At 42.6% G+C, this 26,552-nt stretch overlaps 2 pseudogenes; one reads left to right on the top strand and one right to left on the bottom strand.

The window, feature by feature from the left end:
* Window positions 1-6,872: 6,872 nt before the first annotated feature.
* On the bottom strand, window positions 6,873-17,496 carry LOC123484266 (annotated as a pseudogene).
* Window positions 17,497-21,268: 3,772 nt separating this feature from the next.
* LOC123484265 lies at window positions 21,269-21,879 on the top strand (annotated as a pseudogene).
* Window positions 21,880-26,552: the final 4,673 nt, after the last annotated feature.

Raw genomic sequence — 26,552 nt, 5'->3', positions numbered from 1 at the left:
AAACCCGGACGATGCTGGGCCAATTGTGCGCCGCCCTATGGGACTCCCAATCACGGTAGGTTGTGATACAGCCTGGAATCGAACCAGGGGGTCTGTAGTGACGCCTCAAGCACTGAGATGCAGTGCCTTAGACCGCTGCGCCACTCGGGAGCCCAGGTCTTCACTATTATTCTACAATGTAGAAAATAATAAAAATAAAGAAAAACCCTGGAATGAGGAGGTGTGTCCAAACTTTTGACTGGTACTGTATATATACATGGAAATGTACATAGTGAACTCGTACACATTGTAAATAGAATGCACTATTTCAGAACGTGACCTATCACTTTCATGTCAATATCAGACTGGGAAGAATTGACGTTTCGCGATCTCCCCCTATCTGCAAACATGACCAATGGCATAATATGTCAATTCAACCAACCAATAGGAATACATAAACATCGAATACATATTTCTGCAGTGGCAAGTGGAAACATAACCAACCCTGTTACACATGCTCCCACCCCTTATCAGAGAGGAACCAGGGAGGCAGGCTGCCTCTGTTTGTTTATCCCCCATACCAGCCCAGCACCCAGGTGCTCTGCAGAGCCATACATTTTACACAGATGTATCTCTATATATGACTGCAAAGGACTACAAGCCCAAAACAATGCTACTAGCAGAGGTCTCAGAACCAAATCAGCTTCAATGTTAAGGCTGTCACAAGATACAATTTTCTCACTGTTATCCATGTCCACAGTGCTGCTGGAATAATAACAGGTACTCCAGTACACAGGTTTCAGAATAACATTGCTAATGTCAAATTTGGAAGATAAATGGACCTCAGTTAAGGAAACGTCTAAAGAGATCAGTGTCAATTTAAAAAGCTTTTTTCCTGTGCTGCTGTTGCTGTCTGTTCTATGACTGAGACTCCTGCATCATTTGGGATTTAATTCTGTATATCAGCGGTCTTGTCACAAAACTGCCAAGTCCATTAATCTCATCAGGACTGTCTGTCTCTCAGTAACTGTGTCACCTGAGCCATGGGACGTCCCTGGCTTATTCTAGGTTTAAACACAAAGCGTAGACACACAGAGAGAAGGCACACTGCGGAGCTACATTATATCAAAGCCGGGTACAGTACGCCCCCCGAGCCCCCTACAGATAACCCAAAGCATAGTCATCTGTGCAAAACTGCAACTTTCCTTTGGAGTCAGTGCACAGGCCACATCCTGTCACAGCTCTAACTCGCCACATCATTTGTTCCTCTGCAGAGAACAACGGCATAATTCAAAGGTGTAAATGTTGAACACAGGAAACAGATATAGTAATGGTGCTCTCTACTGATGGTACTTTTCGGGGGTTTTGACACCTCCGGACTTCCGCCCAGCTATTTTCTTGCTTGATTACTTGAAAACTGCTGTGAACAAAACAGAAAACAGTGTATTATTGTTTTTTATGCTCACTTGTGATTCTGTTGGTCATATGGTTAAAAATACATGACGCTAGAGGCATCAGTGAGGCATCTAACTCTCTTTTGGCTCCCACAAAGTCTAGCCACTTCTGAAGTCTCTCCCCTCAGACCTGGAGTACGGTGTCCATTTTAGGACACCCTCACACCTCCACAAATAGACACTGTACCGGAGACAATTCTCACTTACTGGAAGGAGAGAGGCTCAGAAAGCCCATCTCCTCTTCAGAGCAGGGGACATACTCAGACACACTGGAGGAAATGCTGAAATAACACTCCCACTCACTGAACCATTACACACTGAGTGTCAGAGCAATCTCTCTCTGAGTCTTCATCACTACACATGGGGTCTATCTCAGGTTACATAGGCATTACACTGATGAAAGATGGTCAATGTGTGACTGTGTCCAACCGGTCATTAATGGAAGAGCCTTCATTGCTTTTAAGCATTGCCAGGCTGAATAGTGTAACTATGGCAATTGAAATAAAAGTGTTGTTTCAAATCATGTACAAGAAAGCACAATTGCAGTCAAAATTGCGGGCCAGTGTTGACACAAAGACAAGGTATCGCCTCATCACATATGGCAGCTCCCCAATTCAATTATAATCTCTTTTGAAATCAATAATCCCGTCTATATAAAGGGTATGAAATATATTGGAGGGATAAGATTATAAGATGCTGTGGTAGGGGGAATGAGAATCCTATTTCTGTCCAGGGCCAGGTTATGAGGCTTCATACAGTATTATAATTGACATGTTACCTGCTCCTGTTGTAATAGATCTGATAATAAACAGACAGGTTCTCCACCACCCCACCAACCCTGTCTGTCTGTCTGTATGCTGTATGTCAACTCACAATGTGATGATTTGTCCTGCCTGTCAAAGAGAAATTGCTCTTTGGGTTTCTATTCCTCCTCACTCTCCATCTCTATCCCTCCCTCCCTCAATCTCTCCATCTCTCACTGCTGTGGTGAAGTGATGATTCTGTCTGGCACGCATAGGGTTCTCCTGTGGGTACCTGGAGGGTGGTCACGAACAGCCCCAGCTTACTGCTGCCTGAGCCCAGGGAGAGCTGCTGGGGGAATATTAATCGGGCCACACACACACACAAACACAAACACACACACACACAGCATGCGGAATGACACAGTGGAAAATCCCACAGGGAGAGGTCCCACTCCCACAGACAGCAACATGACTCCTTCCGGTCTGTAATGAAACATGCTCTCTACACACTGACTAGCAGTACCACAGGAACATCATGGTTAATAAAAAAAACATTACACTGACATTCACATCAATATGCACGCCACGCTTAGTGGACACGCTGTGTTTGAAATCCTCGCCGCTGTGATAAAACGCGCCGCTTATTAAAATGGCCACTTGTGTCATTCATCCTGCATCAAACCCCCGGGGGGATCATGAGTTTATGAAATGGTGAAGTATTAAGCTCGACACCGCAACGGAATTGGATGCCATTCAGCTGTGTCAAATGGCATGGTGGGGGCCGTGGAGGAGACAGAGCCCCTCACATCAGGGACACTTGATGGCCTATAGAGATATACAGTGTTTGATAGAGCAGAGACCTTGAAGGGACAATGATGGCTGAACTGGAACATGAATCAGTCCCAGTCCTAGTGACCAGGGTGAAGGACGGGAGGGAAGGGGGGCTTCTTTAGTGTCACGTGCTATCTGGGCAGATTGACCCGCAGCCAACCACTCTATACTATTAGCCGTGTGAGGAGATTGTCATGACAACCGAGTGACCTGATGGCGAAAGTGAAGGATTTGAGGGGGATACTCCCTTACAGAAAAAAATAATGATTTGACATGTGAAAAATCACATGATTTCACATGAAATTTCACATGTGAAATCATGTGTTTTTGGAACATTTCACATGTGATCACATTTACACATGTGTTGTCACATGTTATCACATTAACTTAACATAAGGTCACATGTGAAGTTCATGTGGTTCTTCCGTAAAGGCTGTTTGTACGAGGGGTGGCTGTCAGTTTTCAGAATAGGACGATTTTCTTTTCAGTCATAGAGAAGATGCTATTTCCTACAGTACATATTTTTAGCCATGTCTTTGAGCTTAGATGGACTCAAAGGGAAATTTTTCCAAACCCTTTTATGTTGGATAAAGCTCTTATAGCCTAATGCCTTCAACTCCATATCAGATTTTTTTCCCCTTCAGCTTTAACTTCAATTATAACTTCATTATTATAATTTGTATTATAATTTGTAATGAAATGAAATGTACCCCTTTCTTCTAAGATCATTATAGCTGTTGATAATTTGCCCAAAATGATATTATGTAGTGTAAATCAAATGACATGCTGCAAAGCAACTTCAATAACAGCAGACAAAATGTTTTGTATATTCCATGATTATCCTTCATTTAAAATTATACAAATGCATCCATTATAGGCCAATCACCTGTAGGGGGTGTTTAGAAACGTCATGCTGTTAGTTTTCATAGACCCCGGCTCTGATGATAGCCTCACCATTCTGTTTCATCACAGTTGTTCAACCTTCCTATGATTACATTAACCCGGTAGCCATGCTCTGTGGAAGCACATTAAAATGATAACATTCTCTATCTCTGAGACAAAAGTCCTTCATCCATTACACACAGTCAAAAAAAAGTGTTGTTTGTCTCATGCCACAGTAATGGGAGCAACGATCAACATAAAAACATAATCACAAAACTTGTTCAACCGCCTGGCAAGACCCATTAATATAATGATTAACAGGGAGGAAGGAGGACATAGAACACACGTCATTCTACAGTTCCCATCGCCGGTTCATTAAATTCCCTAATGAACGTATGTGACAAGTTCTAACTTCTAACCTGGACAAGTGAAACTAAACAGATGTCAACGCTGACTATGAATATAACTGTAAAAACTACAGGAGAGTGGAGAAAAGAATAGCTCCTTTTCTTAAATATACACAAACACACACACACTGTCTGCGGGGACATTACCCTTGGGGGGTCAGTTCCCAGGGTCATCCGTCTGCTGCTTCTGTATTAGATAGTGTAACATCAAGCCTGACTGCTTCGGAGAAATATCAGGGCAAAAGTCAAAATCACACAGTATCCATCCCACTCCTCCATGTTGCATTTATTATACCAGGCCAGGGGTATCCTATGTGGGAAATAATTAAATAAATAAATATGGAACCGATTGCTGGTCTTGACATTACTCTATTTGCTGGGGCTTGACACACGTCTACATAAAGTAGACAGACAAACACTTAAGAACATAACATTCTAAGATTTTATATACTGAATAACCACATAAGGTAGCAAGTACTTGGACTGCAGTCAGAGGCCTTAGTCGGCAGATGGAGTCAAATGTCGAGCCCAAGTGGAAACCAGTTATAGAAGGCAGTGTTTTGCTGTCCCTTCAGTGTTGACGCACAGAGACACAGGTCCTGGGAACCAGCGTGACACACTGACGTGCCAACCGTTTGACCATTAACGGTCAAAACAGGAACAAGTCTCGACAAAGCTGATAGGAATGCTGCTGACCAATGGGCCGGCTACATATAAGGGCATATATCAGCGTTGTATTTCTCATGCCACAGTAATGGGAGCAACGATCAACTTAAAAACATGATCACATAACTTGTTGAACAGCCTGGCAAGACCCATTAATATAATGATTAACAGGGAGGAAGGAGGACAAAGAACACACGTCATTCTACAGTTCCCATCGCCGGTTCATTAAATACCTTAATGAACGTACAGGTAAGTGCCAAAATAAATGAAACACCAACATAAAGTGTCTTAATAGGGCATGGGCCACCACAAGCCAGAACAGCATCAATGCACCTTGGCACGACGGTGGCCAACATAATGGCCTGCCCAGCATATCTATACATGACCCTAAACATGATGGGATGTTAAACATTTAATTCACTCAGGAACCACACCTGTGTGGAAGCACCTGCTTTCAATACACTTCGTATCCATCATTTACAAGGGTTTCCCTTATTTTGGCAGCTACCTGTATGTAACTTCTAACCTGGAGAAGTGAAACTAAACAGATGAAAAATGTGTCCCTGAGCTTTGGTACATACAGCACTGCAGGGCCTTGACCCATCATCTCAAGGGCAGGAGAGCTCCAGAGTATGCTACACAAGAGACACCTGAGCCCAGAGTGTAGACACACACACGCACGCGCACACACACTCTCTCACTAAGAGTCCCCCACACACACTTTGGGCAGCCACTGAGTCCTCCACATTTATAATGCATGAGAACCAGAGTAGACAGACTAGAGCCTGATATAGGATCTTCCCTTTGGGAGACAGGGGAATTCCCCTATAGACCCATCCAGCAGTCAGCTAGTGTTTACTTGTTGCCTCTACTTAGAAGTCCTCTGCAATACATAACTGACAAACAAGAGTACAGTCTTGCTGCCACGGCGATGGTCAAGTTACATAACGCTGTTAGTATTATGTAACATCAGTACCACTCCAGATTTTTGAGGATCAACGATTACAGAACAAAAAGACAGAAAGAATCGGACTAAAATGGTTGACATTTGGGATAACTTACAAGATCAAAAGCCGGGAATTAATATTGGTGGTTGAACCTATCGCTACATTAACTCTGTCAAACTAGCACATTGCCTTAGGGCAGGGATGGGCAACTTTGATGGGGGTGGGGGCCACAAAAAAACTGAACTCATCATGAGGGGCCGCAGTGGCTCGTGGGTCTGCGTACCCATATCCATACTCCCCCGTGACAGCTGAAGATAAAATAAAATAAATATAAAGAAGATTTTGCAATTTTATATCTCATTCCATGCAATTCTACTCCTTTGTCATGGGTGGAGAGAATATTCTGCAGTTTTACAGCCAATTTCCTGCAATTCTACACATTCCTGCAATTCTACACAGTTTTAATATGATAACTGATGATCAATGGGCCCCACCCCGGTTGGTAATTCGACTATGCTTCACAAGTTTAGATAGCGAGTAGATAGAGGCCCTGCATATAACTATCCCGTTAGAAACATTGGTGCAGAGCATCCTCTTGAATATAGTAGATTAGCATTTTCATTTCATATAACCTTTAATTATACAGGTTATTCACATTGAGATACAATCTCCTTTATGAGTATATATCCACTTCAATGTGTCTTCTAGACCCCTATTTTCTAAACTAGTCTGGTGCATGGAATACAAATAACTATGCCAGAGGGGAGATCTGAGACAGTGAGACAGCATGAAAGATAGATACAAGCTGAGCTAGGCAAAACAGACACACGTTTCATAATAGGATTCTACCAAAAACAGAGACAACTAACAGTCAGTGTGTGTGATTCAGCCTTTATTCAGGTATTTACCATAAATGAGGAGAAAAGAGAGGGGGGGGAGAGGAGAGGTGAGGGTCATGTTTGTTTATCCGGCCAGCTTCTTCAAAGTGTCCAACAGCGTGTCTCCCACCAGCTTCTCAGCTGCCTCGTGTCTGGGTGCATCTGTCAGAAGACGCAACGATGGCTATGACTTTGATCTTTGATATGACACCGATCGTATGACCTGTCTGTCCTCTGCTGGCGGATGGGAGCCTTCTGATCTAAAGGTTACAGGTTCGAATCCCTCTGAGGAGCTGGGACTGCTTCTGTATTCAATCTGCTTTAGTGGGGGTTGAGTCAGAGTGGGTTATGGAATGTAGACAGGCTGTTTGTAGATGAACACAATCACAGCTGAGCCAATGTGCAGGAGCTCCCTGGGCTGCTCTGTGAAGCTCTTCTACCTGCATTCACTTACATTTACATTTTACATTTCTTTAGTCAAACACTCTTATCCAGAGCGACTTACAGGAGCAATTAGGGTTAAGTGCCTTGCTTAAGGGCACTAGACAGATTTTTCTTACCTAGGCGGACTTTAGACTGGGGAGTTAGAATGCATGATAAATGGCTGCTTAAAGAAGGTGGCAGAAACAGGGTGACAATACCAGCAGAAGCAGGATGGCATGCACTACGTGAGGGCCCATTCACAGAGCTGGCCCGTTAATGAAAATGCATTAGGGCAGAATGTTAAATCAATCAAGAGTGCACACAGGTATTAGTAGCTGCATGTCCTGCTTCTGTTGTGAGGGTGACATCTTTATAAGTGTTGTTAAAACACATATTTATATAGTAATGACATACTGGCTAGACAGGCACACAGGTTCACTTAACTGTTGCTGAGCTCGCTAACAGTAAAAACACCTGCAGAGTGGAGGTACAATTAAACTATAACATCTGCATGGCTGAGAAGACACTTTAGTCTAACAATTACGATAAACAAAAGCCAGAGAGAGAGAAAAGTCCCCACAGCTATAACAATATGCCTTTCTCCTCTGCATGTCAGAGAAAAGAAGCTTCTAGATAAACAACATAAAAACACACATTACAGCTATATTTACTTTACCCCCTTCCCTTGTTATTAAGCAAATGACTCATATATAAAATCTCAGTTCTAGTTTTTACAGAGTCAGAGAAGGGGGATGTGTTTGGTTGTTATTTGTGATGGGTGGGTGAAGATGTGTGTACTACTGTGTGTGGAACTCAGACTTGGTGACAGGCGACAGCTACACACACACAGGCAGCGCCATCTATCAGCAATAAGCTGATGTCAAACTGCTAGCTGGGTTTAGCCATAGCTGACTCCTCCTTAGCTACAGTAGATCTCGTCTGTCGCCTCTTTTCTTTTCTCTAACATCTCCCTCTTTGAGCGCCTCTCCTCACTCTTCCAAACCCTATATTGCCCTCCCTCTCTTTTTCCTTCTAACATCACTATCTCTCTCTCCCCCTCCCCCTTTCCCCTCCCCCCTCCCTCCCCCTCACTCTCTCCCAACCCCCTCTCTCGCTCTCTACCTCCTTTCCTCCTCTTTTTCTCTCGCTCCTCCCCAACCCCTCTCTCTCCCTCTCTCTCAGCCCCTCGGTCTCCATGTGACCACTATGTGTCTCATGATGAGTTAGGTACCAGTTCTCTGAAATCGCAAAGAGGAGCACCAACACACCCAGAGGCTCACCCCATTAACACATGCTGCAGGAACAGGGAAGTCGCCCGGCCATTATTATGAGCCGTTTCCCCTCAGCAGCCCCACTCGGTGTCAGGCACAGTGGGGAAAAAAAAGTATTTAGTCAGCCACCACCATGCAAGCTTCTCCCACTTAAAAGATGAGAGAGGCCTGTGGTAATTTTCATCATAGGTACACGTCAACTATGACAGATAATTATGGGTAGAAAACCCAGAAATTCATATTGTAGGATTTTAAACGAATTTTTGCCTAAAATTATGGTGGAATAGCATGTGGGCACTGGTCACCTATGAAACAAGCAAGATTTCTGGGCTCTCACAGAATCAGTGGAAACTCTTCTTTAAGAGGCTCCTCTGTCCCCCACTCGCTACTCAGTATTAATGGCACCTGTTTGAACTTGCTATCAGCATAAAAGACACCTGTCCACAACCTCAAACAGTCACACTCAAACTCCACTATGGCCAACACAAAGACGTCAAAGGACACCTGAAACAAACTTGTAGACCTGCACCAGGCTGGGAAGACTGAATCTGCAATAGGTAAGCAGCTTGGTTTGAAGAAATCAACTGTGGGAGCAATTAATAGGAAATGGAAAGACACATGCAAGACCACTGACAACCTCCCCCCGATCTGGGGCTCCACGCAAGATCTCACCCTGGGGTCATAAATGATCAAGGCAAGAACGGTGAGCAAAAATCCCAGAACCACACGGGGGACTAGAGAATCACCTGCAGAGAGCTGGGACCAAAGTAACAAAGCCTACCATCAGTAACACCTACTGGCCGCTCAGGGACTCAAATCCTGTAGTGCAAGACGTGTCCCCTGCTTAAGCCAGTACATGTCCAGGCCCGTCTCAAGTTTGCTAGAGTGCATTTAGATGATCCAGAAGAGGATTGGGAGAATGTCAGATTAAAACCAAAATATAACTTTTTGCTAAAAACTCAACTCGTCTGGTTGGAGGACAAAGAATGCTGAGCGCGCATCCACAGAACACCATCCTACGGTAAAGCATGGGGTGGAAAGATCTGGTATGCTTTGGGGGCTGTTTTCAAAGTACCAGGTGAACGATTGATCCGCAAAAGGAAAGAATGAATGGGGCTACGTCACGCGAGATTTTGAGTGAAACCCTCCCTTCCATCAGCAAGGGCATTGGAAGATGAAACGGGCCGGGTCTTTCAGCATGACAATGATCCCAAACACACCGCCCCGGGCAATCGAAGGAGTGGCTTCGGAAAAGCATTTCAAGGTCCTGGAGTGGCTCCAGCTAGTCTCCAGATCCCAACCCTACAGGAAAATCTTTTGGAGGGTTGAAAGTCCGGTTGCCCAGCGACAGCCCCAAAACATCACTGCTCTAGAGGAGATCTCGTATGGAGTGGAATGGGCCACAAAATACCAAACAGTGGTGGGAAAACCTTGGAAGACTCAGAAAACGCTTGACCTGTGTCATTGCCATAACAAAGGGTATATACCAAAGTATTGAGAAACTTTTTTATTGAACTAAACACTTATTTTCCACTCAGTAATTTGCAAATAAATGAATTAAAACTTGTAAATGTGATTTTTGGAAATATTATTTTTCATTGTGTTGGCTGTCAGAAAATAAAATCTTCAGTGATGAAATACAGGCCTTCTTCATCTTTTATAAGGCAGAACTGCACGACATTTGACATCAATACTTTTTTTTCCCCACTGTAGCTGGACCATCTGTTACTCTGTGAGCACAGCAGCTACTGGCTCCTACAGAGAGGGCCATGCAGAGCAGCAGAGTATGGGGACACAGGCACACTCACACAGCACAGCACATGCAAACACAAACATAGCGGAAGCTAGGGGCTGCCGTGCAAAGGTCTATGTCATTCAATAGTGGGACAGGCCAGGGACAGATGGAGATAGTGCTCATGGAGCCGGAAAGCTAAGCACATGAATAGACTTGACGGCAAGGGAGTCCTAAAAACGGAAATGAGTTACTGTTCTGCTTTCTATGGGGGAAATGAATGGAGCATTTTAGGGCTTAGCGCAAAAGGTTGAGGTTAACACAGGCTTAGAAGCTTTATACGCGCCTTGTTCTATGAGATAATATCAGCAAATCATTCATTTACTCATTCATTAATTTCATTAGTCAGTTAACATGACTCTTTCATGAATTACGAAACCTTTAATGTGTCTTCTTTTTACATGCTTTTTTAAAATTACATAAATGTTTCAGAACTCAAAAAAGGATGACGTGGATGGGGACTATTTCATAGAACAAAAACGTATAAGATCTCTTAAGCCTGTGTTGACCACTGACTTTATTTTCATGCTGCTTATCCAAAAACCCTACAAAAAACTCCTTTCATTTGTCAATAGGCTTTGCCTAACTAACTCATGAGTGCCTACATAAAGACACCACACTATCAGGCCTCTATTCACAACATATACGGATAATATAGTATCCCCAGTCTGTCCTGTGTATTTCCACAAACCACATCCTACAATGAGCAGCTGTGTGATGGATTCTCTTATGTGTCCCTCAGTGCGTGTGCGATAGGGTGGTGTGTGCAAAGCGCAAGGCATGGATTGTGGTGAGAAAGGCAGTGTGTGATGTTTGTGAATCTGGGCATCCCTTTGACAGTGTTTCTAGCCTGCTGAGAGAGAATTCCTGGGATAGAGAGAGGGAAGAAGAGAGAGGCAGAGAGAGAGAGAGAGAGATGAAGAGAGAGTGGTCCCCTGGATTATGCAGCCCCTGCTTCTAGAAATACTCCAGTCACGCATCAGAACAACAGTCTGCTGGCAGGGACAGGCTTTACACAGATTTGGATTTGAATTAGAGTATGGAATACGAACTGTAGTGCACTGTTTATGCTTGTAGGTAGCATTAGCTGAGTTAATGGGGAATCAACGAAATGGTGGACAGGCAAACCAGGAGCTTTCACCTGGTGTGCTGCTGTCTGAATTCAACTATATTTCAAGATCATTTTTAGTATTTCGACCTACTTAGTCCACTCTGTCGGCTTCCCTAGTAATGAGCCTGGGGATGAGGTTAGATCTACTTCTATTTTTTTCTTTGATATGGTTTGGAGTGCGAGTAGCTTTAGGTTTATAATGTTGCTGAACTCCAACCCACCACTCCCAAGTGCTCCTGCAGGCCCTTTGAACTCTGGCCTCTCCTCCAGGACCCGAAGGAGGTGGGTGGGCTCCATGCGCCCAGCTCCACTCTCCAGTAAACATAAATCTTGTAGGGTTGAAGCTGACGACACCAGACAGGGGCTGTTCTTGCCATCCTTACAGGTGTACTGACCTGTTAAACACCAAAATGTAAGGCAGACAACCACAGGGAAGAAGCGCCATTTTGAATGGACAAAAGCAAATATTCATGACTAGGGGCCCGAGTTTTCACCAATCACATGTCCTAATCAGGGAAAACTCCAGGCCCTAGCCGTTACAGTAAAATATACATTCAGTGACAATAGGAGATGCTTTGAAATGGGATTGTTCAAATCAAATAAATCAAATCAGATTTTATTTGTTACAGGCGCCAAATATAATAGGTGCAGACTTACCAAGAAATGCTTACTTACAAGCCCTTAACCAACAATGCAGTTTTTAGTGGACACTGGCCCATAATAACGCTGCGTTTCTCAAGCAATGCCTAAAAGTGGTGAGGCTGAGCTAATGCACTCTAACGACCACAGAGACAAAGCATGGATGACTCCTGAGCGTGTGTTGTCCACACACTGATTCTGATAGCACTGTAGAAGGCAGTGCGCTTGAAGATTAAGTCCTGTCTGTGGCTCCAACATGGCCTCATCTACACATTCTGCATTTATTCCTATGTGATTATTCTTTATTTTGTATTCTCTGTGTTACACAGCGCCCATAAGCATTTCACTGTTAATTTCCAAGCACCTGTTGTTTACTAGCATTTGTGGACATTTTTTTGGGGGATTAGATTATCTTGCCCATTTCTTTAATCCTCGGATAGATAACAATATGATCTCGCCTGCTCTTAGAGAGGCACTTGGGGCTCGGCAGAAATTGGAGAGACAGCATTTTGTCAGAGAGCGAGATAGACGGAGATCGAGGACAATGGGAAGCTTGTTTGTGGAGCTGAAGTCCAATATGCCATCTAATGGGTGATATGGGTTGAAACTGTATTAATACTGTCTACTATTTGGTTTAGTCATCACGTAAATCAGGTGTACATAGGTGAGGGATCTGACAAGAATGAGTGGTTCAGAATGAGATCTCACCTGCACAGAAAGCATTGACGTTCTCGCCCAAACTGGAACCGCACCACCGTGTGTTGTGGTCGGCGATGTAGGTCTGACCATCCCAGGCACACGCCTACCACCTCCTCCTCTGTCAGCTGCTCCTGAAGACAGAGGCACAGTCACAATGTCAAAACCTACACGGGACAGACAGTCACTATAAAAACGTATATTGTTTTTGTTAACTCACTGTGACGCTCCAGCTTCTGCAGAGCAAAGAGCTGGTGATCCACCTGCACTGACCACTTCCAACTGCTCTGAACTGTCCATCAGTTTAGTGCGTGCCTTGAACAGAAAAAACACACAAACACATGATTCACATACTAAAATGACTAACATTACCCCCGACAAAAAAAAAAAAAAAATACAAAAAAACTAAACAAAAAAAATACAAAAAAAAAATACATTTTATGCTTAATATTGTTAATGGCATCAAGAGTATTGTTTAAACTGCATATTATACGACAGTCTGAGAAAAAACACAGAACTTAAACAACCCAAGACCTGCAGATCACTGGTTCTCACAGGGTTAAGGAAAACATTAAAGCCATAGAAATGGAATGAATTATTTTAATGGTTATAGCAGCACTTGATGACGACACCAGCAAAGTCACTCTAAATGTCTCCATCCCTGAGTTCAAGCAAGGGAAATAATAGGGCAAAATTGAAGGTAACCTTTATTCAAAACCATTTCTGTCTCTCAATCTCTCCTGTAAACACCAACAAGCTTTAATCGAAATCCAGAATACTTGGAAAAATCTTCTTCAATTTAAACTGCAACATCATACGCCACCTGTTTTTCCAACCTTAAATGTAGAATTGTTAAATAAAATGGCTGAAATATGATGTGGTTACATTTCACTATTCCTCAGCAAAATTCTCAAACGCTGGATCCTAATTAGGTCACACAGGCATGTCAAGCCCTCTCTTGGAGCATCATTATTAGCGCATCTGTGACTGGCCCAGACTCAGTAAGATAATCCTATTGGTTCCCCTCTTCTTTTAAATATTGATAGTCTTTTCCAGGAGCTCACAGGGCCCCCAGCCTGCTCAGCCTGGGCTCAACCACAACAAACCAGTCTCCTCTGGTAACACAGACCCACAACACCTCCCCCCCTTCTACATGCCTTTCCTAGTTCTGAGTGACTGTTAAAAACTTTAATTGGGTGAGAGAGTAAGAATGGTCTTCCTTTTCACCTTAAGGGGTGCAGCGGAGCAGGCTGAGGCAGCTCTGTGAGTTAGAACACTGCCTTTCAGGGACATGTTCAGGTTCTATAAGGAGGATTAATATACAGGGTATTGCTTTTGAGAAACAGATCAGCCAGGTATCTCCACAACCACAAGTCATATAAACCTTGGATCTGCTCATCATACTATGAAAAACTCACATAACAGCAGAGTGGAAGTACTTTTTTTTTTTTTGCTTTAAGAGCCCAGTGAGGTTATGATTTTTGGTATTTTATTAGGGATCCCCACTAACTAAGCTGCAAAAGCAGCAGCTACTCTTCCTGGGGTCCACACACAAAACATGAAACATGACATAATACAGAACATTAATAGACAACAGCTCAAGGACAGAACTACATATAAATGTAAAAATGTCGCTTCATTATTTTAGAAGATAAATTGACTGCCGTGGTGTTAACATGTCCTATCTGAACACATCCTCATTAGGATTCCGTTATGAGACGGACTGAGTACAAAAGGTCAGTGGTGTAATTAGTGAATGACGCGAGCGGTGCTCTTCTTGAACAACTTAACTAAGACATCTTACCATCTAGGAGTGCAGAGGGCAAACAGGCCACATTTAGAAGAGTCTCCTTTGGAGCCTCTGCTTATGTGCTCCCGGCGAGATGAGTGGAGACGTTTGTTGTGGATCCGACCAGTGGTCAGATGCAGAATGACGCCTCTGGCGGGACCTCGCTAAAGACACATTACAAATACAGGACGTACACCAACATCAACTGGCATCAAGCTTATCGATCATTAGACAGCCAAAGCTCTGTTACAAGTCTACTACTGTGTACTGTATGTATCAATATATGTAATAGGTCATCTGCATGTCCAGTGGTCCGTACCTGCTAGGAGTGGGTGGGGCTCTCCTCCCCAGGCCCCGCCTCAGAGAAGCCCTTTCTGTCCATGTGCACAGCAGGATGGCATAGCCACAGCCAGGCTGGGACACCATCAGTTCAGGAAGACCCTCGGTCAGGTTCACTGACAGGCTGTCCACCTGTCACGAGGAAGAAATCATGGATTAGAAATAAGTAGAGTGTACACTGTACAGGATGTGAAATCATCCAGTGTTTTGTGTGGTTGATATGTAGAGCCAGAAGGGTATCACGTAAGCAGTTTGCGGAGTTAGTGAGTTAACTTTGGTCAACTCTGAGTTCAACTCGGGATAACCGGGTCATAAGAAAGTGGATCACCTTTTTAGCCAGGTCAATTTCTATGGCAAACGAATCCTTCAGAAGGAACCTGCTACGGGGCAGGCTAACTCACAGATAACTCCACTTACCCTGAATAAAATGACTGAGCACGAGCTGAGAAATATGAATGGGATCCCTCAAAGATTGAGTCATCATCCTCTTCATTTGATCAAATGTTTTTTGAGTTTTACAAAATAGTAGACTGTTAAAATATATCATATTACACATTTAGCAACGATAGAATGCATTTTAAACTTCACGCTATGTAAACTTTTGCATGACTGAATAAAATAACAAATATAAATAGAGAAAAGCTGCTTGTGCATTGATAAGCACACCAAAGACGGTATTAACGATTAGTTAGAAATTAAAGACGGCACTTCTAAAAGCCTATTTCACACCATAGCCTGCTGAACTCGCAAAAATAACTTTTCTTTCAGTTTTTATTTCTGAACAAATTAAAATGTGGCACTGACTACCATCTTGGATTAATGTTTCAGCATTGTCTCAATGAAGAGTTTGGCTTTCGCACAACCATGAGCAACATGCACGCGCAGTTACAAGCCATGCTAGAGTCAGTGGCAGGCGGACAAACAATATCCACCGGCGTAGCATGGACGAAGCCTGGAGTCTAGAATGGAAAGCTAGCTGAAGCTGGTAAAGCTATAGAAAACCCTGAGTAGATTGCTTCGGAGGGATACCCCTCAGGAGTTTTTCAGTCTTTGATTGACATATTCCATGTTTGTGTATAGACCTACCTGTCCCTCCAGAAGCTACTTTCTTCAGCAGGACCAGCTGTCCACAGCTCAGGTCTGAAGAATCGGTGGCCTCCTCCCACAGCGGAACGCTCTCACCACACGGCGTCTGTGTAGCCTACTACAAGCCCACTGCGCCCATCCCACTGAAAGCGACACACACACACACACACACACACACACACACGCACACACACACGACACACACACACACGGACCGAGAATAAAGCAGCTGAAACAGAAGCAGTCAATTGCATTGAGGCTGCTCTGACATCTAGGACGAAATGGTGCAGAACAGAGCGGTTAAGCACTATGTCACTAATAAGGATGACTTTGGTTTGGCAGGAATGTGCTGAGAGAAGCAGGGGCTTCTGGTCATCAGGAGAACAGCGCCTCCCGTGGCTAGATGAATCTGACTTGCTCCACCCACTGCAGACAGGTCAAACAGGTGAAACCATCCTCTGCACCCACAGCAACTACAAAGTTCTGATGGATAAGTAAAAGGCAGTGAATAGTTAGTGATAGCACTCATTGGATGCAAGGGGACATTACACAGAAATATTCTCATCTGACTCGAGGACTATGCAGCAGTTTTTTTGAACACTCACCCTTCCTTTGTTGCAGATGTCTCCAACACCTCAACACAGGTGAGCTAAAAAAGAAACAAAAAAGATAACTCATTCAATATTTGTCCAAATCTGCAAAAAAATAAGGCAGAGGTGACAAATTCTTTTTGCCACTACTGTGCCGACATTTAAACTCAAAGAGGGGTGATCAAATGCCCTCTAAACAGCCACTTACCATGCCCACCCACGTTCTCGTGATCCAAGGCTTGGAGTGCCATTTGTACACATGCAGCTTTCCACTGGTGTCACCTACGTATAAGTTCATTCAGCTGTTAAAAAAGAATAACACAGTTAATGTCAAAGTTTTGGTGTCAAGGGCCAGTGGGTACAGTCACAGAACAGGACATTCTCTTTCCAGAGATATAAGACATGCTGTGATAAATATGTTGAAGGTCAAGGAACGATAGGAGTACTGTTATGACATCTACTATTTCACTTTTGCCCCTCTTATCGTGACTGGAGGGAATGAGTCAGAGACCCTCTAAAGCAGGAGTTAAGATTTACAGTACAGGGACTAGAAAGGCAGCAGCTGGACAATGAATGGGGAAGTGGAGAGTGGGTAGAGCAGACTAAGACTTCGAAAAATTATTTATATGTTGCCACATAGGTGGGGGAAATAACTGATTAAAAAAACAAGTTGATACATGTCATTGGTAGGCCTTCAATATGTATAACTGGCCCTAGGAGGTGGATACACTAACACCGTGAGCATTGAGACTACACACATTTTTGCAAGGATTGCCAATGTCTGAAAACATGGACACAAGGAAAGATCCCTGAATAATTGTTTAGCTGCTGATACTTTACCGAGTCATTGTCCGCATCACCAAGACAAATTGCATGAGGGAAAAGGGTTCCAGTGAAATCCAAACTAACACGCTGAACATAGCTCAAGGACCGCATATCACCAGATAACAGTTTGACAGCTGAGCTGGACACAGACAGACGCACCACTTGGTGTACCATCCAAATGCAAGTTAGAGAAAACGTCAAGTAGTTAGCTGTGTTAAGAAGCGTATATCTAAGCGTTGCTTCTGCTTTTACATTTGGCGTGATAACTATTATTAACCATAACCATTAAAAACAACAGAAAGCTGATGAACCTGTAAAACGTCCTGTTTGTACGCTCTTCCTTAAAACAAAGCACACGTGACAAAAACAGTACGGTAAGTTACTTGAGACAAGCTTCACGCGTTTTGTAATTTGCGATTCGTATGGTAATGGATATATGTCTTGTAATCCTACATATTTCGTTAGTTAATGAGAAAAAAAATAAAAATTTAAATAGCCAATGTTATTTTATAAAAAGAATATCTGTGATTTGTATTTATGTACAAATACTGAATCCCACCTAGCTGATTATTCAGTTGTTCATAATATAGCCTAATGTCACATTCACACGTAGCTTAGTAATTGGAGGATATTATAATGAGTGTAAATGATCAATTATAATGTCAGTAAGCTAAAAGCACAACGTGGTAGACTGCTGTGGGCATTAAACCAAAAGGTTTAAAAACTCAGTACAATTGCCGTTAAGTGGTTACTCATCGGGTTGCATTTGGGTGAAGCACTGTCAATCCTCTAGAGGGTGCTGCAGTACAAGACAAAAATATTTTCCAACTATTTCACCTCATCCATACTGTCAAGGGACCCAAGGCCCTTCTGACCCATGTGACCCTTTAAGTGAGGAACACAAGCCAGCATTGGTTTGCCTATATATTAGGCCTACATGTTTGAAAGGCCTACATTTGTTGGCATATTCTCAGAAGTGTGGAGCAATTTCAGTGCACACAACAGCATGTGGATATTTACTGCAGCAGAGCAGCTCTTTTCAGTGATCTCTCTCTCTCAGCCTTTCTCTCTCTCTCTCTCTCTGTGTGTGTGTGTGTGCCAAACAACTGGCAAGGTACTGCTATTTTTTAGACTTTATGGGAAGCCTAGCTATGTGGAGGAGAAGTTGCTTTTTGTTGCATCAAAGACCTTTGAAATGTTTGAACCTTTATGATGTACCGGTAATGTGATTTGTGGATTCAAATAGAGATTTAAAATGTGTGTGTGTGTGTGTGTGTGTGTGTGTGTGTGTGTGCGACGTGCAGTGTGTGGAGGCAGTGCGTGTGTATGTGTGTGCATGTGTGTTAAAGAGCAGAACAGGTAGTCACGACCATAAAACTAGCTGCACACCACTGGCCACAGACAGGATTGGATGATTGTCCACGCCGACTGTAGGGAATTTAGATAAATATCCATCAGCATCTATTCAATAGGCTAACTTCTGAGAGAAGTTGGATTCAGATTGCTCAGATGCCTTAGTGATGGCAATGGTTCATTACCATTCACTCCAGATGTTCTTGACAGGTCTCATGAATTAATCAAATGCATAGGCACAACATCTTTTCTTCAACTCAATCAGTAAAACTTCACAAAAGTAAATGTTGAAATACGTCACCAAAGGCATCAGATAATGTTTAAAGTAGCTTAATTTAAACGTCCAAAACTTTCAAAATATATGCTAGCTAGATGACACTGTCTTATTTCAGATATGGTCTTTCATCTAAAAACTCTAGTTTGGCAAACTTGAATAGTTCATGCAGCTGAATACAGGCTATGCCCTTCAAACTTTTTTATTTAGACATATTCATTTATTGAAATTGTTAGTAAAGATACATTTGAGTTTTGATAACCGTGATCACTAGTGTTTGTATTTACCTTCTAAAATGCATTCAGTGGGGGCTTTTCACTTTATTGTAAGACTGCTCTGCTGTAATACACCTGCAGAAATGATACAAAGAAGAGTCAGTGCCATGGGCGACCAAACGACCACAGTATATAAAAAAAAAACCACAATTTAGTTTTTAACAGCCAACAAATTGAAAATTAATCCGCATATCACATATGGGTTATTTCTCAGGACAAATGGGCCCTTATGAGTTTTATTTATGATGTCTCAGTGAACTCCAAAAGCAGAAAGACAGAGGTGTTTCAATGGAGACTCAGGCGCCCAGGATGTCATATTAATTATTACACTCGGCTATGACTGGAACCCTCGAACAGAGGGAGCGCTTTGCCTGCCTCTGGAAGATCTGCAGGGAAAAAAAGTCTTTACAAAGCGCTAATTGGACTCTGGAACCGCACTGACAGGGCATGGTAGATAGGTTTAGAAAGCCGGACGATGGCGAGGGGGGCTGGGGGAAACTGAATAGAACCCACGCTTCTTTTCAAACTCTCTTGCTGCCAAAAAGGGGGAGGAAAAAGAAAGAAAAGTTGGTGGGGGCTGGGTTTTCAATGCAGGCTATTATTTTGAATGCACGCCGACACAGAAAAAATTTCTACAATTTACCTCAACACATCACACACACACACACACACCCCATAAGTGGAGTCGGTTAGTTTTATTCTGAGGAAAACATGTTCTATTATGCTGCCTTTTAAAAGAAAAACAAAATTGTCGAAATACACTGTGTCGAGTCTATACTGTAACAAAATAGGGGTGTATCAAATCATACACAAAACATCCTCGAATCCTTCTTATGGCCCCTCCTCAGATTTACCTTCCGTTCCGCTCTCCGATGGTGATGATTAGCTCTAGCCTAATGAAAGTGGAAAAATTCGCGCTCTGCTGGACAAAGCTCCATTCTTCGAAAGACGAAGCATTCAAATGCGGTTGTAAAAGTGTTAACAATAAACTGTGGGTCGTCCAAGACTGTGGGGTCTGCTTGTGCTTGCACAACCCGACAGTGTTCCAAACAACTTACAGTCAATGGGGTCTATAAGGTATACTTTATAGTATACTGCCCATATGGAATGCACAGACAATGCAAACAACTAAATCTTATCATCTTTGATAAGCGCCTTTAGGTCTGCAAGCGGAGTTTGGGAGCTGCCTTTCAGCACTACTTTTCGGTTCACTTGGGAAATTGATTATCTGCATGCGTAAAAAAGCTAGGATAGCCTAATAGGTTCGCTTGTATAAGCTATTTTAAAAAGTGATATATTCTAAAAAAAGTAATAAGTGTTTGATTCACCCATAAAGAGACACAAGTTTTACTCATTTTACGCAAAAATGAAATTACACCTTATTTGTCTTTCTATCTATATCTTATTTGATATTCTCTCACACTGTGGCCAACTTTTATGAACCCGGTCTCTCATTCGCCATGAAACAACTCTATATTCTAGCTAATAAGGTGAATTTCTGAACGCTCTATTTTTAGTGCATTTTATATGAGGAGCATATTGGAACCTTCGCGGGTAATCATGCGATCCGGTGGTAGATTCCCAAAGCAGAGTTGAATGAAAAGTAACATTCTATTACTGTTCAAAACTCTCAAGACACCTGGAAGAAGTCTGCATGCTGCAACCAGTTGTGCTTTGAGCGACTGTTTGTTCGGTGGTTCAAGTGGCACGCGTCCGGCGTACGCATTGCAACAGCACAGGACCCAAGGTGAAATACAACTAGCGAGAGGAGGAGGCGTGGTCAGGTCAGCGCGTGGGGCTGCCAGTGTATAAGCCCCGCTACTAGCCTTCTGAGGACTCAGTTCAGACTGAGGAGTGTAAGCGGAGGCAGAAGCCCACAAGACCGCCCAAATAAAGAAGGCTAAATTGAGTATTAAGCCACACGAACGCCACGAGCAGGACGCACTGCTACCGAACAATCCAAAGAAGAACTCTGAAATTCTCTGCAACTCTTCTTTTTTATTTTTCATTACGTGCCAATGGACATCACAGCCAAGATGGAAATAAATGTGAGCCAGCAGCAGTTCATGCCGCCCTCCTGCTTCTTTGCTGCCGCAGCGCAGAGCATCCAGCTCAGCCCAACCAGCAGCCAGGGAGCGGCAAGTCAGCATCCAAGGTGAAGAGGCAGCGCTTATCCTCGCCGGAGCTGCTAAGGTGCAAGCGGAGGCTGAACTTGCGGGCTTTGGGTACAGCCTGCCGTGCAGGCAGCAGCCGCAAACCGTGGCGCGGCGAATGAGAGAGGGAGCGCAACAGAGTGAAACTTGTCAACAACGGCTTCGCCACCCTCCGGGAACACTGTCCCCAACGGCGCAGCCAACAAGAAGATGAGACAAAGTGGAAACGTTACGGTCGGCGGTGGAGTACATTCGCGCAATACAGCAACTTTTGGATGAGCACGACGCCGTGAGCGCAGCGTTTCAGTCCGGGGTCCTGTCGCCCAACAACTACCCCAACGAGATGAACTCCATGGCAGGGCTCTCCAGGCGTCCTCCTACTCGTCCGATGAGGGGTCCTACGACCCTCTCAGTCCCGGGAGGAGCAGGAACTCCTGGACTTCACCAACTGGTTCTGGAGCATCTGTAGCCTATAAGGTGGGAGAATGTTTTTATAATGGGCCTATCATTCATATTATACAAGTACTGTATTATGCATTGTTATAATGAATATTTGCAGTTATTCCGTTTTCAAGATCAATTGAAACAACTGAACGAATGTCTACTTCTTTTTCTTATTCGTTATTATAGGAATATGGATCAATTGAATTATGTATACTCGCATGCGCGTCGGGAGGGTCAAGGCAGAGGAGCTCGCGCCCTCCAGAACAAGAAGCACTGAGCTGGCGCTCTGCTCGCGACGACCCAGTCCACTTAAAGGAACGGCCTTGCAAACCGGAGAAACTGCGGACATGCAGGCCAGTGTTCAGCCAAGCGCCAAAGCGACTAAAAAGAAAACGGGTTCTCTATGTTGACAGCGTGGGAATCCAACCTTCCAGTGACCATTCGCCCATGAAAACAACATTTCAAAAGTGATTTTACAACAGCACACAAAACATTATTTAAAAATGTTGTTCTCAAACTATGCTTAATCCAATCAAAGAACATCAACCCTTCTTTGTAAACTCCTGTGACATTTAGTTCTAAAATGCCTCCATTGTGCGGATTTTATTATATGAAATTCTATATCAAACATGTATTGAAATATATTAAGATATTTTTGTATGTAAATAGATTTTTTTTAGATGTTTTTTTTGTATATTTATATTGATAAGTTGCTATTACCTCTTGCTATTTTAGACATGTTATAATGCTCTGCAGCTGGCTATTCTGTGTATGGTCATTGATTCATGAGGTTTCAAGAAGGGGTTTGACACTCCGACGTTTTGATTTTAGCACCAATGTGTCTTATTTAATAGGTAAATATATGTTATTGTACATGGAGTCTACGATGATCAAAGGTTAGTGCAGCTATTGTCCAAACAGAGCACAATGGCGATTCACGGTATATGTCTATACTGCTAGCTCTACACTGCCTTTACTTATATCATGTTGGTTGAAAAGAGAAAAGCCTATAAACCATATTTTCTACACTCTAGTCTCATAATAAAACATTTTCTAGTATTTCTTTTTGTACCTCAAACTTTTTTACGTTTGCATTTTACATTCACTTTTTAGTTACAGTGTGTTTTTGACTGGAGATGGAATGGGAGAAAGGATATAGGGGGATGAAAACACAGGGGGAATTAAATATATTTCTGTTGCATTTTTTAATGGAAATGTAACCTATTTTACGCAGAGTTCCACCAACGAATTCAGTGCTGTATCACAACATTTTACGCGCGTCTCATGTGCGTAAAAAAACTGGTCCATTCTGTAATATAAGGTATTAACATAAAAATAGAGTAATACAACAATAGTAAATTCGATTCTCAAGAATCCAATAGGCCTGTTTCTAGCCCAAGTGACACTTAATGGGTTGATAATACGTCAGGAGACGTGTCAAGCATATAGGAGCGTTCGGGATGCAAGTCAATTTGTTGTGCACCAGCTCAATGCTGCTGCAGCAAAGAAAGAGAGAAAAATATGTAGCTACAGCCCAGCACACAAAAAACCCCACTTGAAAAAGTCCCAGTTGTGACAATGACTCCGTCAGCCCACTCTATGGTTTATCCTCTCAATGAAATCTTACAATAAACTCTAAAATCAACTTTTAGTAAATGAATCTGTATAAATAACAGTGAATTCTATCAGTTTACTATGTTTTTGGAGCCTCTAATATATTGTGCAATTCTGTAAAACAAACAATCCATGCTTATTTGTAATTTAAACATACTTATTTCTGTTGACAAAACCATCAAAATTAGGATTTTGAATCATATACAACTTTAGGTTTATTAGCTCTGATAAATAAAGTTAATTGCAATAACAAGAAGAAAACGTAAAGCTTGAAAAGTTATTGTCGTTTAGCCTACGTGTAATTTGTTTCACCTGTGGTAAGATGCAGGTGCCTACAGGGTGAAATAAGACATTCAAACAGTTTTACAAAGAGCACACATAACATTTTACTCCATTGCACTCTGTAGCAAGTGCTAAGGTGCCAATATATTTGGACCGCAACTGAAGGCTATATATTGAAACTTAAGCATAATCAAAGAGAAGGAAATAATTTGCAAGTTGTTTAGTTATATTCATTATAAAAGTTGGTACTTTGTAGGCTTGTTTGCCTTGGTTTGTAAGATTTAATCAATGAAACAGAGACCGATTAAATATTTTAGATGAAAATATGTGTAGTTGAGGTACTCATCCATTCTCTGCGTGCTAAGAAGCATCGAGTTTGACAGGTAGGGACGGCGTAAGCCTCAAGGCGCGTGCCTGGTTTAATGAGTGAATGCGGTTGTATAGCGTGTCGAGTGGAGACAGCGCATTGAATTGGGCTGACGGCGTGTGCTTTTCCTACTGCCGCTCTGGCTAGCACTGGAACTGCATTTCTACACAATTCAATATGACCCATGGCCCTTCTAGCCATCTCTATTTAGAACAACAATCTAATATGCGATCCATGGCCCTTTTAGAAATCTCTATTTAGGACAACAATCTAATACGACCCATGGCCCTTTTTAGCCATCTCTATTTAGAACAACAATCTAATATGACCCATGGCCCTTCTAGCCACTCTCTATTTAGAACAACAATCTAATATGACCCATGGCCCTTCTAGCCATCTCTATTTAGAACAACAACCAATATGACCCATGGCCCCTCTAGCCATCTCTATTTAGGAACAACAATCCAATATGACCCATGGCTTTTCTAGTCATCTCTATTTAGAACAACAATCTAATATGAACCATGGTGCTTCTCGAGCCATCTCTATTTAGAACAACAATCCAATATGACCCATGGCCCTTCTAGCCATCTCTATTTAGAACAACAATCCAATACGACCCATGGCCCTTCTAGCCATCTCTATTTAGAACAACAATCCAATATGACCTATGGTCCTTCTAGCCATCTCTATTTAGAAACAACAATCCAATATGACCCATGGCCCTTCTAGCCATCTCTATTTAGAACAATCAATATGATATGGTCCTTCTTAGCCATCTCTATTTAGAACAACAATCCACAACCTATGGCCCTTCTAGCCATCTCTATTTAGAACAACAATCTAATATGACCCATGGCCCCTCTAGCCATCTCTATTTAGAACAACAATCCAATATGACACCATGGCCCTTCTCTAGCCACATCTCTATTTAGAACAACAATCCAATATGACCTATGTGGTCCTTCTAGCCATCTCTATTTAGAACAAAATCCAATATGATCCATGGCCCTTCTAGCCATCTCTATTTAGAACAACAATCCAATATGACCCATGGCCCTTCTAGCCATCTCTATTTTAGAACAACAATCCAATATGACCTATGGTCCTTCGTAGCCATCTCTATTTTAGAACAACAATCCAATATGACCTATGGCCCTTCTAGCCATCTCTATTTAGAACAACAATCTAATATGGCCTATGGCCCTTCTAGCTATCTCTATTTGGAACAACAATCCAATATGACCCATGGCCCTTCTAGCCATCTCTATTTAGAACATAAATTAAGCAAAAATGCCCCCAAGTCATCAAGCTAGTAAGAGATCATTATTAAATATGTTTAAGTAGATTGATAAGACTGAACTAGATCAAAGCTAATTCAATGATCAATATTGGGTTGCACTCTTAAACCAATAGCCTAACAAATTAACAACTCTTAAAAAAACAGCTGGGCTGAAGTTAAACCATTTGGTTGCGCGCAAGGGGGAATATCACAGCCAGAGTGCCAGGTATTGTTTACCATTATTACATTTATCGCTATTTAGCAGACGCTTATCCAGAGCGACTTACAGTTAGCAGTGAATCATATTTTTATATTTTTCTTTATGTCTTTATTTATTTATTTATTTTTTTATACTGGCCTCAATGGGAATCGAACCCGCAACCCTGACGCTAGCAAACCCATGCCTCTATCACCAATTGAGCTACATCCCCGGCTGGGCCAATTGTACGCTCGCCCATGAGTCTCCCGGTCGCGGCCGGTGCGGCAGAGCCTGGATCCGAACCAGGATCTCTATGGCACAAATTAGCACTGCGCGATGCAGTGCAGCTTAGACCACTGCGCCACTCAGGGAGCTACCATCTCTGAAAGGGTTATTGCACAGCAGTTATTAACTTGTGATGTTACCACAATACAACATATAATTCCTTGACACCAAGATAAATAGCACAGCTGATGTTTCATTAATGATTTATTCGGTAAAAATGTAGTCAAGCATAAAGATATATATTCTAAGGCATGGCTACTTGGCCTACATATTATTTGAAGAGAGCCCACTATTACATAAAGACTGTGCATTGTGTGCAGCAATGCACCATTATCCAACTCTCTAGGGGGACGTATACTGATTTTAAATCCATTGCTGAGACCAAGTTTTTTATAGACAGTGTGGTATCGCTCAGAATGCTGATGGGTAATGCTAATATCAAAGAATCCACGTTAAGCTGTACCGTGCTTTAGAGGCTTTTATTAATATCACGGAGGTTACAGCATAGGTTAACAGACCCGCTGGAGATCTGGAGAAGCAGTCCCAAATAAATCTCAGTGCTTTCTGCCTTCCGTCGTGTTTCCCCCAGTATATATAACCTCCCAAGATGTGGGGTTGCTCCCTCTTACTGTCCAATCCCCGTAAGTCTACACCACACTTCCTGTCTGGTTGTAAT

The sequence above is a fragment of the Coregonus clupeaformis genome, unplaced genomic scaffold, assembly GCF_020615455.1.
Source record: "Coregonus clupeaformis isolate EN_2021a unplaced genomic scaffold, ASM2061545v1 scaf0249, whole genome shotgun sequence".
Taxonomy (NCBI): domain Eukaryota; kingdom Metazoa; phylum Chordata; class Actinopteri; order Salmoniformes; family Salmonidae; genus Coregonus; species Coregonus clupeaformis.
This window is presented reverse-complemented; position numbering and strand designations above follow the sequence as displayed.